Raw genomic sequence first — 13970 nt, 5'->3', positions numbered from 1 at the left:
TGACATGACTCGGATACAAACACGTCCAGAGGCATTGGCCCCTGCAGCCAGGCCAGTGTCAGCCCATTACTGTGCGTCTATTAAAGTGAAGAGTTTGTATAGGTTGAGCGCATATTTAGGAGACCGCAAGGAACTTACAAGTAGAGACTATCAATAAACTGCTTTACACAAACTGTTTACAGGCAGTAAATGACGCATAAAAGAAGAAACATGTTTGTGGCTGATGCAGGGAGCTGTGGGCATGTGTGAGTCTGCACACTGTCTTCACACACGCACACACACACACACACACACACACACACACACACAAGCGCACACACACACACTGTGTTTATTACCAGAAACTCTAAATATAATGCCAACAATAATATTTGCTGCATAAACACAAAAACAAAGATGTCAGTTGAATATGAATATTATAAATACACAAAATGTTTACAAATAATTTGTCAACTTGTCTCTAAAACAGTGCCAAAATTCAGGATGTGTAATCCATAATTCATAGCTACTGTATATACTTTTCACCCAAACTACTAACTATATAAATCCCTGAGGTACCAGTCAGCCTTCGTAATATTTATGTTTCCAATATTTCAGTTGTGGTTCAATGGTGTTGATGACCGAAGAAACCAAGTCCAGACAAGAAGAAAAGGTGAAGAGTTTCCCAGTGATCACAGATCTGTCAACATGGTAAAGCATCGAGAATCATTGACTGTTTCTGTGCGTTTCATTTAAAGTATTATCGTGCTTCAAAGTGAATATCCTTTATTCTTAGTCAGGAGTGTAACTAGAAGAAATGACTTCCCATCATCATTAATGTTTAAGATGGCTAACAACTGCGCTGTCAACAGCTTCCACGATAATCGACATGTCAATCAATGGCGGGTGTGAGGTCGGCTTTTAGAGGGTCCCTAAGGTGGCTGCTTAGAGCACGCTCAGTTTAACACAGTGGCAACGGGAGAGTGTAAACAGAGAAGAATATAGACTCGGGACTGACTGGCTGATCAATGCCATTGATCATTTAGCCGCTGTATGGGCTGCTCATTTTCCCCTCAGTCATCCCACTCTCAGCCTTCAACCTCTGGATCACGACCAATGCAGCCTGCTCACGTATCTCTAGAGGGAGACAGAGAGAAGGGCCACAACAAAGAGAACTTCTAAGTAATGAATCTTGGCTAATATGTCTTTAAAATGCAGATTGTTTGATGGGCAGCATATTGTATGCATTACTAAAAAAGAAGGAAGTATAATACCAAATTGTTATATTGTTGTACTCTGCTTTGACACTAAATTTCAGTCAGGTGTTTCCCACCTTGACTGGAATCCACCCGAGATAAATCCACTCAATAAAGACATGCTTTTAAAAGGCATGTGTCTGTCTTCTGAAAGAGAAGCTGGTTCTTGGTCACCTCTTCATCATTCCTCAGTGTGATCAGAAAGCCAGTTCTAAAAAGAGTCCTGATTGTTTCAAACTTCCTCCGTTTAAGAATGACCGAGTACTACACTATGTATGTAAAAAACACTCGTTTTCATGCAGGAAAAAGAACTGTAGTCTTCACAAGAGCTGTGCACAAGAGAGTCTGCTGTGGAGGCGGCACTGAATATGGAATAAATATACGACTTTACTTTGTGGTCCAATTATATTTTGTAATTGTTAATTAAGTGTAGATTAATGAGAGAAAGATTCATTTTCAATTAAGCGTACAGCTAACCACAGCATTGAATGTTTTCCAAATCCAGTGTGCAGATTAACATGCTGCTCTGCCAATGTCTGGGATGCATTTTCAAAAAAAAAAAATCTTGATGTGAAAAAAGATGTAAAGTGATACTAAGCACACCTTACTTATATAACACGGCTAATCTTTGGGCTTGATTCTGCCTTTGACACCAGGCTTAGTCGACCACTTCAGTCATCATACCAAGTGATATGTACAGGCAGCTTTCACTCTGAGTGTGAGTGGTCTGGACCCAAAGCAAGGACCCTCAAACCCAGAGGTAATTTCCCCATTCTAATACATACTTGGAAATCTATGTGCTTTTGAAATGGGATAGTGCATATTGGGTTTCCTAGAAATAACAGCCAGTTCCCTTTTAAAGTAGCCTTGCCATTATTTTAGACACCATGAGAGCAGAAGCCATTAGAGACATTGTGTAAATTCTGCAATCCAGCTGTGAACAATACGACCAAACAAATCCTGGCCAAGACAAAAACACTGCAGCGCAAATAATGACAAATATAAGCGTCATGATTCAATCCCTATTACTAGTCAATCAACTGCATCCAGGACATTGGGTATCTTTACACACACACAGTTCCATCAATTCCAAATGTATGATGAATTTCCATTCTTGCTCTTTTCTAAGAGCCTCCATTTCAGATGAGATGAAAAAGTAATATTCCAGCAATAAAGCTTGATTTACATCCCCTTCACTGTTCCTCCTATTCCCTTTTTATTTGATCATTTAGCCGGGATCATATAACTGTATATAAGACACAAATGAAATCAGGTCCCATGCACATTAAGGCCATGTCTTTCTGCAGCTAACATCCCCTCCAACCCAACCACCCAGCTCCACAGCAAGCCAAGGGCAGAGTCCCATTCATTTTCAGGCCCATTTCCTCCTATGATTAGGCGATCAATCAATCCCAGCATTCAATCTCATCAAGCAGACGGGATTATCTGCCCATCTCCCCCCCCCCACTCCCTCTTTCATTTCACTCCCTTCCACACAGACTGCAGCACATTAACATCAGATCAAGTATCACCCAACACGAGCAGTCTACCACATCCTCTGACCACAAACAGACAGCTTCTCATCTTAGACATCTCCCACTCATCCATTTTATCTCCTCCAGCTGCTGATATGCAAAAATGTGCACACAAAACACAAAGAGTATGTGGCAACTACGTTTGGTATAAATGGAGGCACAGAAAAATGACATAGGAAATCATAGATTTATTAGATCTAACATCGATTGCTTTGTATTTTGAGAAATACTATTCACTACTTTGTCAGTTAAAAAATACTGATTATATTTGATCAATCATTAATGAAATTCAAGTAACCGTTTGAATAAAGAATTGAATTTGAAGGATTTCTGTTTATGTATTGATTGGTTGATTTTATATATATATATATATATATATATATATATATTTATATTTATAGAGTTGAAACAATTACTCAATTAATCATCAACTATTTTGATAATCGATTAATCGGTTTTAAGCTTTTTTCCATGATTAAAACAAGATTTCTGATTGTTTCAGCGTCTTAAATGTGAAGATCCTCTGGTTTCTTTGCTCCACATAACAAAGAAGTCATTAACTGAATTATTTAGGTTTGTGGACGAAAGCAAGACATTCGAGAACGTCATCATATCCAGGTTTGACAAACACTCATCAGCATTTTATCAGACATTTTATCAGACATTTATGGACCAAACGATTAATCGTAAAAATAATCGACAGATTAATCGATTATGTAAATAATGGTAAGTTGCAGCTAGGTAGATATACAGTATGGACTGTATTATTGTCTGTGAGGGGATAAAAAACCCACGCTGCAAAATAAAATGTGTCTTGTTAACTGGGATTGGCACCAGTGACCACCTAGACCCTGGATGGATACAGATTACTAGTAATTTAGAAGAAGAATAACCACAAGTTGAAACCAATATACTTACATTTATAATACTACCACTAACAACAACAATAATAATAATAATAATAATAATAATAACAACAATCTCGTATAGCACCTTTTAAAGTTCCTGTGCACCCTTCTGCTTTCTTTGCTTTACACTACTGTGCCACTGAACTGGTTTGGAGGTTAACACATTAAATATGAAACAGTTTTCTCAAAACACAAAAGGACAAACATTCAATGGACAGAGACATCAAACATTGATCCACCATTAAATGTCAAATCACATTTAAGCTGTGTTCAAGAAAACCTATTTCAAAAGGTAAGCATGACTTGAGAAAGAAAGCAGAAAAGAACTAATGAAATAGTGAGTGATCGAGATTCAACTGCGTCTGAAAACTGTAGGTGACTCAATTTTTGCTCAAAAACTACATCATGTGTTTGTTAAAGCCCAGTTTTCTAAAAACTAACTGGGGAAAAACAGCAACTATCCTGAGGTCTCAATTAAACATCATTGATATGATAGAAAGATTGAGAAAGGCTTTGGGATTTGTGTTGTTCTCTCGTGGAGATGATCATGACCACACACACACACACACACACATACCATTTTGTTGAAGATGAAGAGCAAAGAAAATGAATTAGTAATAAACTTGAACAGAGTAAAAGCACTCGTAGGAAATTGAAATGACTCCTTATGCCAACACTAATATTTAATATTTCTAGCTTTTTCAGATGAGCACTTGGTGAAAGGGCTATTTTTCCTACAGCTGAAAAATATTTAATGACTCCTCCTTAATGGCAAAAAGCTTTTTGATGTAGAAATGCTAATTCCTGAAACAACACTGATGAAACCTTCGTGCTTTCAAGACACACTTCCTTTAAGTAGCCATTCGCGAGGTCAACACAGGTCCGCGGCTGAACCGCGGCGCTGCCTCTCCTGCTCATGCTGCCATGGACGACGGGGGCAGGTACGAACCCAAAGACGGTAAAGTCACAATGACAAAAATGTCTTCAACAAAAACAGCGGCACGGTGGACACGTACAGCATCATGTGATTAGATTGTCCTACTACAGATTTGAAGTGTTCTTTTACATTGTTTGATTATAATAATCATCTCCACTTGACCTATATTTTAACATAAATGTGCAAAAAGTGGTCGTATAGACAATGTATTCCCATTTCATAATAAAAAATAACACTATATTGGTACACGACATCAGCTCTCTGTCTATCCATGAAGTCTAAAATAAGTCTTTCTAAGTCACATCTTCTCTCTTATCAAAAGAATCTGTGTTTTAAATTAGCAAACTTTCAACAGCATTAACCACAAGTGAATGAATGCTGCGTGCATGTGTGAGGTTACCCGTGAAGCGATCTTGTGATGGATCCTCAACATGGCAAGGCTGTTCCTAGCAGACCATCTGGAAGTCTCTAGTGGTCTCTGAGTGAATGGCGGCGTATTACTGATGTCCTATAAACACAAACAAAAGTTTCTATTAAAATATCACACGTGTGAACATCAGTAGATTAAAAGCAACATCCCAAAAGTCAACAGTAAAACAAGAGAGTGGCAAAAAAAAAAAAAAAACTACTTTAAATAAGAATTAAACAAGTAAATAAAACTTGTATCATATTCATGCCAATAGCACTAACACAGTCCTGTCAAACTTAAATGGCCATGTAATGTTTAAGAATCTCTCTGTGGGACACTTGGCTGTCTGGAGGAACTGAATCTGCTGTAATGAATGGTTTTAATAACACTGAATCCTCCTCAGCCTCAGTACTATACATGTCAGCGTATATAATTATGTCCTTGGATTTACCAAGAGCTGCTTATTTAAAAGATGCAGGTTTCTGTGTGTCCCCGTTTACTGGCAACAATTAATCATCTGTGTGACACAGTTTCTCTTAAAAGAGCATAAATTAAGCCACAAAACCTACAAACTGAAATTTAGACAGTTCATTTTGGTCTGCTTATGGGCATTTGTGACTCTGAGGGTATTAGACTGTCCACACAAGATAAGCTGTCTGATCTGCCGCTAATGGCTACTGGTGCTGGCACACAGTCAGCCTCGATAGCACGGGTGGACCATAAATTCAGTTTAATACATGTTGAATGCATTTATTTTGAACAATAAGATAAAAATACATTAGCTCAGGTGTGTTCACCATGTTTAAGATTCAGTCTGCATCAGCGGTCGCTCCAGCAGAAAACAATAGCTGAAAGTTGCAGATACTTCTGGAGATGATCATTTACAAAAGTTACAGGTGTGTGTGTGTGTGTGTGGGGAGGGGGGGGTCCTTCAATGTGGGTGGAAGGTAATATAATTCAGGGTAAAAAGGGGGGGTGCATGGAAAGGAAAAATCATTCCAGCTACATCATATCCTCCTGCAGAATCGCCGTGACCTGCAGGATGATCTTGATAGAGCCACTGTCCATTTAATTCATATGGATACACTAACATCCACTGGTATAGCTTATCTCACTGAGGACCAAGTAATATATTTGGGATTGGATTAGAGTGAGCCCACCGCCAAAGAGAGGATCGTGACAAGAAGAATCGGTGCCAAGCATCTAACCTTGGAAACTTTACACCATTACAAACAAGTCCTTCAATTTATTTCACTAACTTTGTGCAGTTAAAAGTGTGCCATGAATAATTCAATTAACTAAACGGTGTTGCCAGGTAAAAAAGTAGAAATACGCCTTAAAAATGTATGAGTAGAGCATGTTTCACAGATGATATTTGGACAGGTCACAACAAAGAAAAGAACAGGTGTAAAAAATAAAATTCCATTGAGATGCTTGGGTTTCAGGGTCGTGTTATTGTGTACACTCTCTCACTGTCATGGCCAATTGGCTAAGTTGAATAGAAGTGAACCACTAATGTTATTAGTAACACCTGTGCTTTGCCTGCTATAAATCAAAGTGTCTGCAGTGAAAAAAGGGGCCCGCTGTATGCACGCTGCACAAAAGTGCTGAACACGGAATCAAATAGAATAGAAATTGCAATAAGTGCAAGGCAAGGAGTTCAGAAAAAAAAACGAAATTAAAACAGCAAAATAAACAACAACAGTCAACAAATAGTCATTTCAATTGGATTATAAAAACACATTTTTCCTTCGCAAAAGCACAATGCATTAGTTTGAGTCATAGAGTTATATATGGCCAAATTAGCTCTCGTGAATAATTTAAAACAAACCTTTAATGTTGAATATTTGCTGTGACGTGTTTACGTGATATCCCGTGCTAACAGCCGTTAGCTTACCTGTAGCATTAGCAGGTGTGGTCTACTGGTCCATCTTCTCTTCTCTTCTCTTCTCTTCTTCGTCTTCTATGATTAACCTGCTCAAAAATATAAGGCGAGAAAACTTTAACAAACCCCACGCTGCGTGTTTATCGCCCCTCGTTAGTCTCGTGACAAGAGGTTACGTCGCAGGTGTTTTCGTTTTCTTCTTCGCTGGATTGATTGGCCGCTAATAACGTCGTGTGCTGCCACCTAGTGTATCAGAGTAGACACAATCTTATTTTTTTCTTTTTCAACTTTATTTAAAAGAAGAAAAAATGTACATTGTACATGAAACACATTCAACTGAGTCATAAGCCATGGATGTACAATAATATTATAATATAAGATAATATTCACAGTATATAAATAATAAGGTAGAATACACCCATCAAGTCAGGATCAATTCTAAAATAAAGACAATATTTGACAATATTTGTATATAGATTAACAGTTTTTATACTCTTATTTATATTGACAGAAGTGCTAATACATCACTAATACACATGAGGGTCAATCTCAGCTGACATAGAGGTGATAGGCAGAAAATCACAATATCTTAATAAGTTGAATTTTCTCTTTTGTTTAATATCCTTATAGACGACAAGGTTCTTATTTTCCAGCTGATGAGCAACCAAAGAGATAATAGAATATGTGAAAGTCTGAAATATCATCATGGATCTAAGGTCAAGATGCTGCGCTGACTTATTAAGTAAACACTGAAACTTTGAATATGACACAATAATGACAGTGACAGTTTGAGTTGTGTTTTTTGATGTTGATTAATTCTGATGCGTGGATGAAGTCATTGCTTTAGTCAGAAGCGTCCGTGGACAGGAGAGCTCTCCTCGGGGCCCATGTGAATTATCTGGCCAGTAAAAGTGACTGTGAGGCTCATAATGTAACTATGACTTGGCAACATCTTTGTTACAAAGTAAGATTATTAAAAACATGTCCCCTGGCAACTCGTTATACTATCAGCTCAGGCCATTTTCTCCTTAAGCCTTTAATTAAATTTGAACGATTACAAAAGTACAGAACAGTCAACAGCGACGTGGCTTCCAGCTAAAACTGCATTTTGCCAAAAGGCATATGTGACATATTTTATTATTTATTTATTTATCGTACGCTCACAGCTCCCTGGCAGGCTTGTTGGACTCAGCATTGACATTTATTACTGATTCCCACATATTGTTTCTGTATCATATATATATATCTTTTACATGGGTTCATAAATAACATTGCACAAAATATGTATTTTCCAGAGCAGTTTTAAGGATAGAAAAAAAAATAATGATATGTCAAAGACCCGGCAATAGTTGGAATTAAACTGAAGCATCTTAATTCATTGTAGAGAGATACGAAAATTAAGTAAAGTCAATGTAATTTGGGTGTTGTTTCATTCTTGTGTGCATGTTTTGAGTGAAATAACGTTTAATTTGTATCAAAGAAACTAACATTGTGTGAGATATTGTAGAATCACACAATGGCATTTTTAAATTAATTAATAGGTCAATAATTAATGGACATAAAAGCAAATGAGTAAATGTAAAAATGGCATCGGTTTATCATGGATTCTTGGGATACAATGGAACCATACCTGCATTCATCTTTTCTTAATGACTACATGATGTATTAACATAATTAATGTTTGGAACACTCATATTAAAACAGTCTTTACCTCTAAATCTTTTCAAAATATTATTCAGAATATGTCTCCACAGGGAGTGCTTTGTTCCTCCACCAAGTCAAACTGTAGCATTACTTAAGTGGAAAGGTATGGTAACAGCAAACAAAGTAACATTTGAGTGGTTATTATTTAATCCTCTTGTGCTTCTGAGAGCTAGAAACTAAAGCAGCGGGCGGGGCACAGACTACTAAACAAACGCAGCTGATATAATAGATCATAATATACAGCACAGTCACTGAATGTCAAGAATTAAACTTGTTAATAGAGAGATTATGTCTATACCTCATGAATCCTCTATTTGCTCATCATCGTCTTCGGTTTAGTGATGAAGGTTTGCTAAAAAAGAATATCTGTGTCTTATGGGAACTTGAATCCATAACAGCTGCTTAGATTATATGCACGTGGAGTAAAAAAATCTCAGATCACTAGCCATTATCTCCTGTTATATAAACACATGCTGAGGAATCTTTGTTTACTTCTGGAACAGAACCTGGGAGCAGAAAATCTTACACAGTGTCTGATCCTACACAGCTTTACTGCTGCTTGTACTTCATCCCTCATCTGTCTCACTGCACAGCCAACGACACAGAAGCACTTGCTTGGTCAGATGACATGAAACCATCACTATCAGACACGACGATATGAAGGAACTTCACGCCGCCGCACAGGTGCACATCAGTCAAATGTGTTCTTTAAAAGAGCAACAGAAAAACTTTATGTCGCCAAAGACTCCTGTTCGCTCACTGTTGTAAAGATGAAGCAGTACCAAGGACACAGGTACTTTACTTCCTGGTGTTGTTTTGCATCATAATAAATACCCGTGTAGAAAATGCGATTGGTATCAAGTAAACACAATCTTCCTCAGTCTCCTCATGGTAAAACAAAACCATAGTGAGTGGTGTTTTTCCATCATCATTACAGTGTGCTCATCATAATAAGTTTCAGACACAAAGATGTCAGGAAAAAGAGTGCTGGGAAAGTACAACTGCATTCTTCTACTGTAGTTTAACAACTGCACTTGTGGTCAGTTATACATAAAGCACATTCATCTGAAATCATTTATGAGACTGCAGTCTGGCTACAGCCTACACTCTTATAACAGAGCAACTGGCTGCAAGAGTTCAATATATATGTGAACGGACTTTTTCTAATAATATAAACTAACTGTAAATGGTCATTATATTATTATATATGGATTAGCAGCAGATGTCATACATGTTTTTTTTCCCCTTGCTGGTCAAAGAGAATTGAAATGTGTGGAAGTGAATTTGTGGGTCATGTCTTTTGTTCCTTACAGCCAGCAGTGTATAACTGCCCTCTGTTGGTTCTGTTGAAACATTTTCTTCTTTTTTTTAACCACAACTTGTTTAGTTTATGGTGAATAATTGCTTTAAAGATCGGACTGAACATGTTTTTTTTTTTTTCAGTCCACAATTCACTGAAGACACTGTTGTCAAATATGTAGAGAGCATTTCCATGGTGAGCTTTGTGAGGCAAAGGGTGAGGCCTGAGATGAGATGAGCCGGCGCACAACAGCTGATGGGGTGTGAATGGCAGAGAAACCGCTGCAAATCATGCAAACACCCCAGAACACATTCCTCACAGATCCATGATGGACCATGAACTCACAAGTTCACTCACAGCTCTCAAGTTTAAACATCCAAGCGTCTAGATAAAAAATAAAATTGCATTTTTAAAGAGATGGTTGTAAGGTTGTCCATTTTGACCGCTGACTTTAGTTGATCTGCATTCTGAAGTAATCCTCACTGGCTTCAGCGCTCCACTGTGGTGGTTGCTGCTCGCGCTGTAAATACAGCTACAACAAGCACGAGTCTGGCTGTTGATAATAAAGTTCTGCTGAGCAAAGGCGGCCGACGTCATTGGTCACAGCTGTTAAGAGTGTGGCATTAACGGCAGCTGCAGTCAATGTGACCTCAGCTGTTACAAGTGTGAATGTGGATGAAACTGTGAATCAACGCAACGTCCACTTTGTATTCTGTAAGACATTAAGTTGTTGACACTTTACTTCTTTAAGCACATATTAGTCCCTGTACTGTACATCAGCACAGGCTCAGAGAGAGAATGTACAGTGTGTGTGTGTGTGTGTGTGTGTGTGTGTGTGTAAATGAACGCTGGATTATCAATCTGTTTTATATTTGAAAGTAATTAGAATTCTTCATTTCTTTTTGAAGCCCTGCAGAAAGACGCGGGGTGGTGGTGGCGGTGGGGGGGTGACAGGTTAATTGAGGAATAATGCCCTTCAGAATGATGGATTTTGGTGACTTGAGATGTCAGAATCCATTATAGGAAATTTAAATTTGCAATTAAAGTGGGAGGTTGGGTGCAGAATTCGTTCATTTTAATTCCCCCTCTTGCCTCCTCCCTTGTTATTATTAATGTTCTGCATTAAGTGTCCAGGCCCTCTGTTCTCTGCTTTGGTTCTCGCCCACCAGCCAACACAGTTTGCCAAAATGAGGCTTAATTAATGAACTCATACATACAGTAAATCAAACATCCTTTTCAGAGATGGGATGCTGGACTGGGGGACATTTCATGATGTAATTGAAAATGTGCATCTCATCATGTTGAGAAAAAGAAGAGAAAAGTGATTCAAGCTTGGATGTGTTTGTCCAGTCAAACCTTGTAATCTTCATTTACTAAGTTTCACAAAGCAGATTTTACATGACTGTTGTAATGTGATGCTCATTTTCAGTTGATTCTATTTCTAAAATCAATAACTTGTTTGTACCAAAGGGATTTTGAGCATGAACTGGTGAACGTCAGCACTGGTTTAATGTGCGCTTCAAGTTATTCAACGTGCACAGCTGCAATTCTGTTCACACCGTCATAAAACTTTGCCAAATTTAGATGAAAACAGATTCAATTTACCTGAAAAAATGATGTTTACTGCAGATAAAAACATTGTGTTAACTATGAAACAATTCATATATCCAACAGATATTATGAAGTATATGTTACTACATGTACTTTCTTTCAGATTTTACTGCAGTAACTACGTGGTGCACTACAGTTACTATCCGTGTGCATTAATAAACTAAAAGGGGGGAAAAGGACTGATGCATAATATTTGGTAACATTGTCAAAATTGTGGTGGTGGGTGAATAAATTCAGTATTTTCCTGTGAGGACTGTCTGCTGCTGCAGCACATTAATGCCACTATCAGCCACTGTATCACCAGTCAAAGTGACAAATGGCAGACAAGCGCCTCTCAAACATGCAGCGAGGGTGGAACAGTGCAGAGGCAGTAATGGCTGATAGTGTTTTTGGTGTAAAATTTGGGGAGAGCGAGATTGCCTGACTAAAAAGTGAAAAAGCCGTGTTGTGGAGCTGTGTGCGTTCACATGTCGACATGACGGTGTTTTGGAGTGGAGGATGAATTGTCTTATTGTCCTCTCTCTGCACTTACACACACACACACATGCACACACACCCTCGTCTCCCCCATCATTCGGACAGCTGGAAACAGAATTCATCCGATTCGTTCTGCTGCTTTTCTCTCTCCAAACTGCCCCGCTCCCCCCACCGTGCTCCAGCCCCCCTCACTGTCGTAATAGGATCTGCAGGAATCATTCAAAGGCTAGATATAATTTACTGCTTGCCGTGCACAATACCCCCCTCCCACTCTCACCCCCTCTCTCAATCGCACAAGGTGCCCTGCGGATGAACTAATCATACTTGAAATATTATTTCTGCTTCGTATTCCTCCATTTTATGAACAGCTCCTTTTTATGGTGCAATGGATTTAACCCCTGCCTGGTCACACTCACACCGGTCTGTGCAGGAAGACAGAGGGTGGGTGGGTGTATTGGTGTGTGTGTGGGGGGGGCGGAGACACAGGGACAGAAAAATACGTTTAGTTTTTATATTTCTTAGTTGACAATAAGCTTGAATACTGTTTGAAATGATCCCTCACATCCTAGAGACTCAACAGCAAAACTATTGGGGGAAAAAAAAAAATCCACAGGGCTCTCTTACCCACAATCCCCGAGCTCCTTTTTATACAAGTCCCTTGTTTGGATAAGTAACTCCTCTTCATTCATAATATATACACCTCGGTAAATGGTGTCATACATGTGGGTTCTGCTGCTCGTTAGAAAAGAGGCGGAAAACACAAATGACTTAAAATGGTTCCTTCTCTCGTGTCTGTGGAAAATCCCACTGGCTCCATGTGCAAGTGTTGAGTTTATATTTGCTGGTGTGAACAGAGGGAGACGGATCACGGAGCAGTGCAGTTTTTGAACAGTGCAAAAGTGATCGAGACTTTTATGAAACTCTATTGATTTAGCACTTTGTCTATTGATCTCCTGTGGGATAAGAGATCTGGAATAGGATTAACGTCCTCTAAACCTGCTCAGGACCTGACATCATGAAGATTTTCTGTCTTCAAACTTGGCAAATGGACTTGGAGAAAAGGGATTTATGTTTCAAACATATTTATCAAAACTAAACGAGAGTATTAGTGAGTGCAGACGGATTCCAGGAGTGGATTATCTTCCAAATGAGCTTCTGATAATCAAAACTAAGTACTATTATTTCAAGATAAAACTGTATTTGGGATTTTTGATTCTTTCACTCACATAATATGTGAATCATTTGTAACATTGAAAGTATTTGATTTAGTTTTCTTTACTGAAATGTTTGAGGAAAATATCTAAAACTGACATATTGGCATCAGTGTATTTGTAGTATAGTATCGAAAACGTTGGGCTTTAGGGTTCGTCAGTGGTTGATCAGTGAGTGACAGTAAGTTGTATTTATATTATTATTTACTTATCTGTTTGTTGGATATTATATCTTAAATCTCACCTGCAGCCAACATATCCATGTTTTCACTCATTTCACAGTCACACACCAACTTCACAAGTGTGTTTTAAATAATATCTATTGTCAAATGTAATGTTTGCATCATTTCTAAAAGTTAAAATACCACAAATACTGTTCAGAATATTACCTGTCTGTCACATGATCTAAGCAGAAATACAATTGTTTTAAAGACTTTACAAACACATTTTCTCTCTGCGTGCTTTTGAAAGATGTTGATTAAGTCCCTTTAATCCTCTAATTCCCTTTAATTTTTTTGACACACACACACACACACACACAATAAGTCATGTTTCAGAGATGGAGAGAATGTGGAAGTGTGGGACAGAAGTCACAGAGTGAGACGGGATGAAGAAGATGAAGAAAAGAAGGTGGTCAGAGAGAGAAAAACAGGGGGAGACTTAAGGCAGCTATCAGCTGTTCACTTGTACTTAGGGACCACATTTACTTGCCATTGATTTCTAATGCTTTAGTCAATTTCCTGTCACTTTTCATTGCA

Source organism: Solea solea, chromosome 5 (genome assembly GCF_958295425.1).
Source record: "Solea solea chromosome 5, fSolSol10.1, whole genome shotgun sequence".
NCBI lineage: Eukaryota > Metazoa > Chordata > Actinopteri > Pleuronectiformes > Soleidae > Solea > Solea solea.
The sequence above is the reverse complement of the archived record's forward strand: the minus strand, read 5'-3'. Positions refer to the sequence as shown.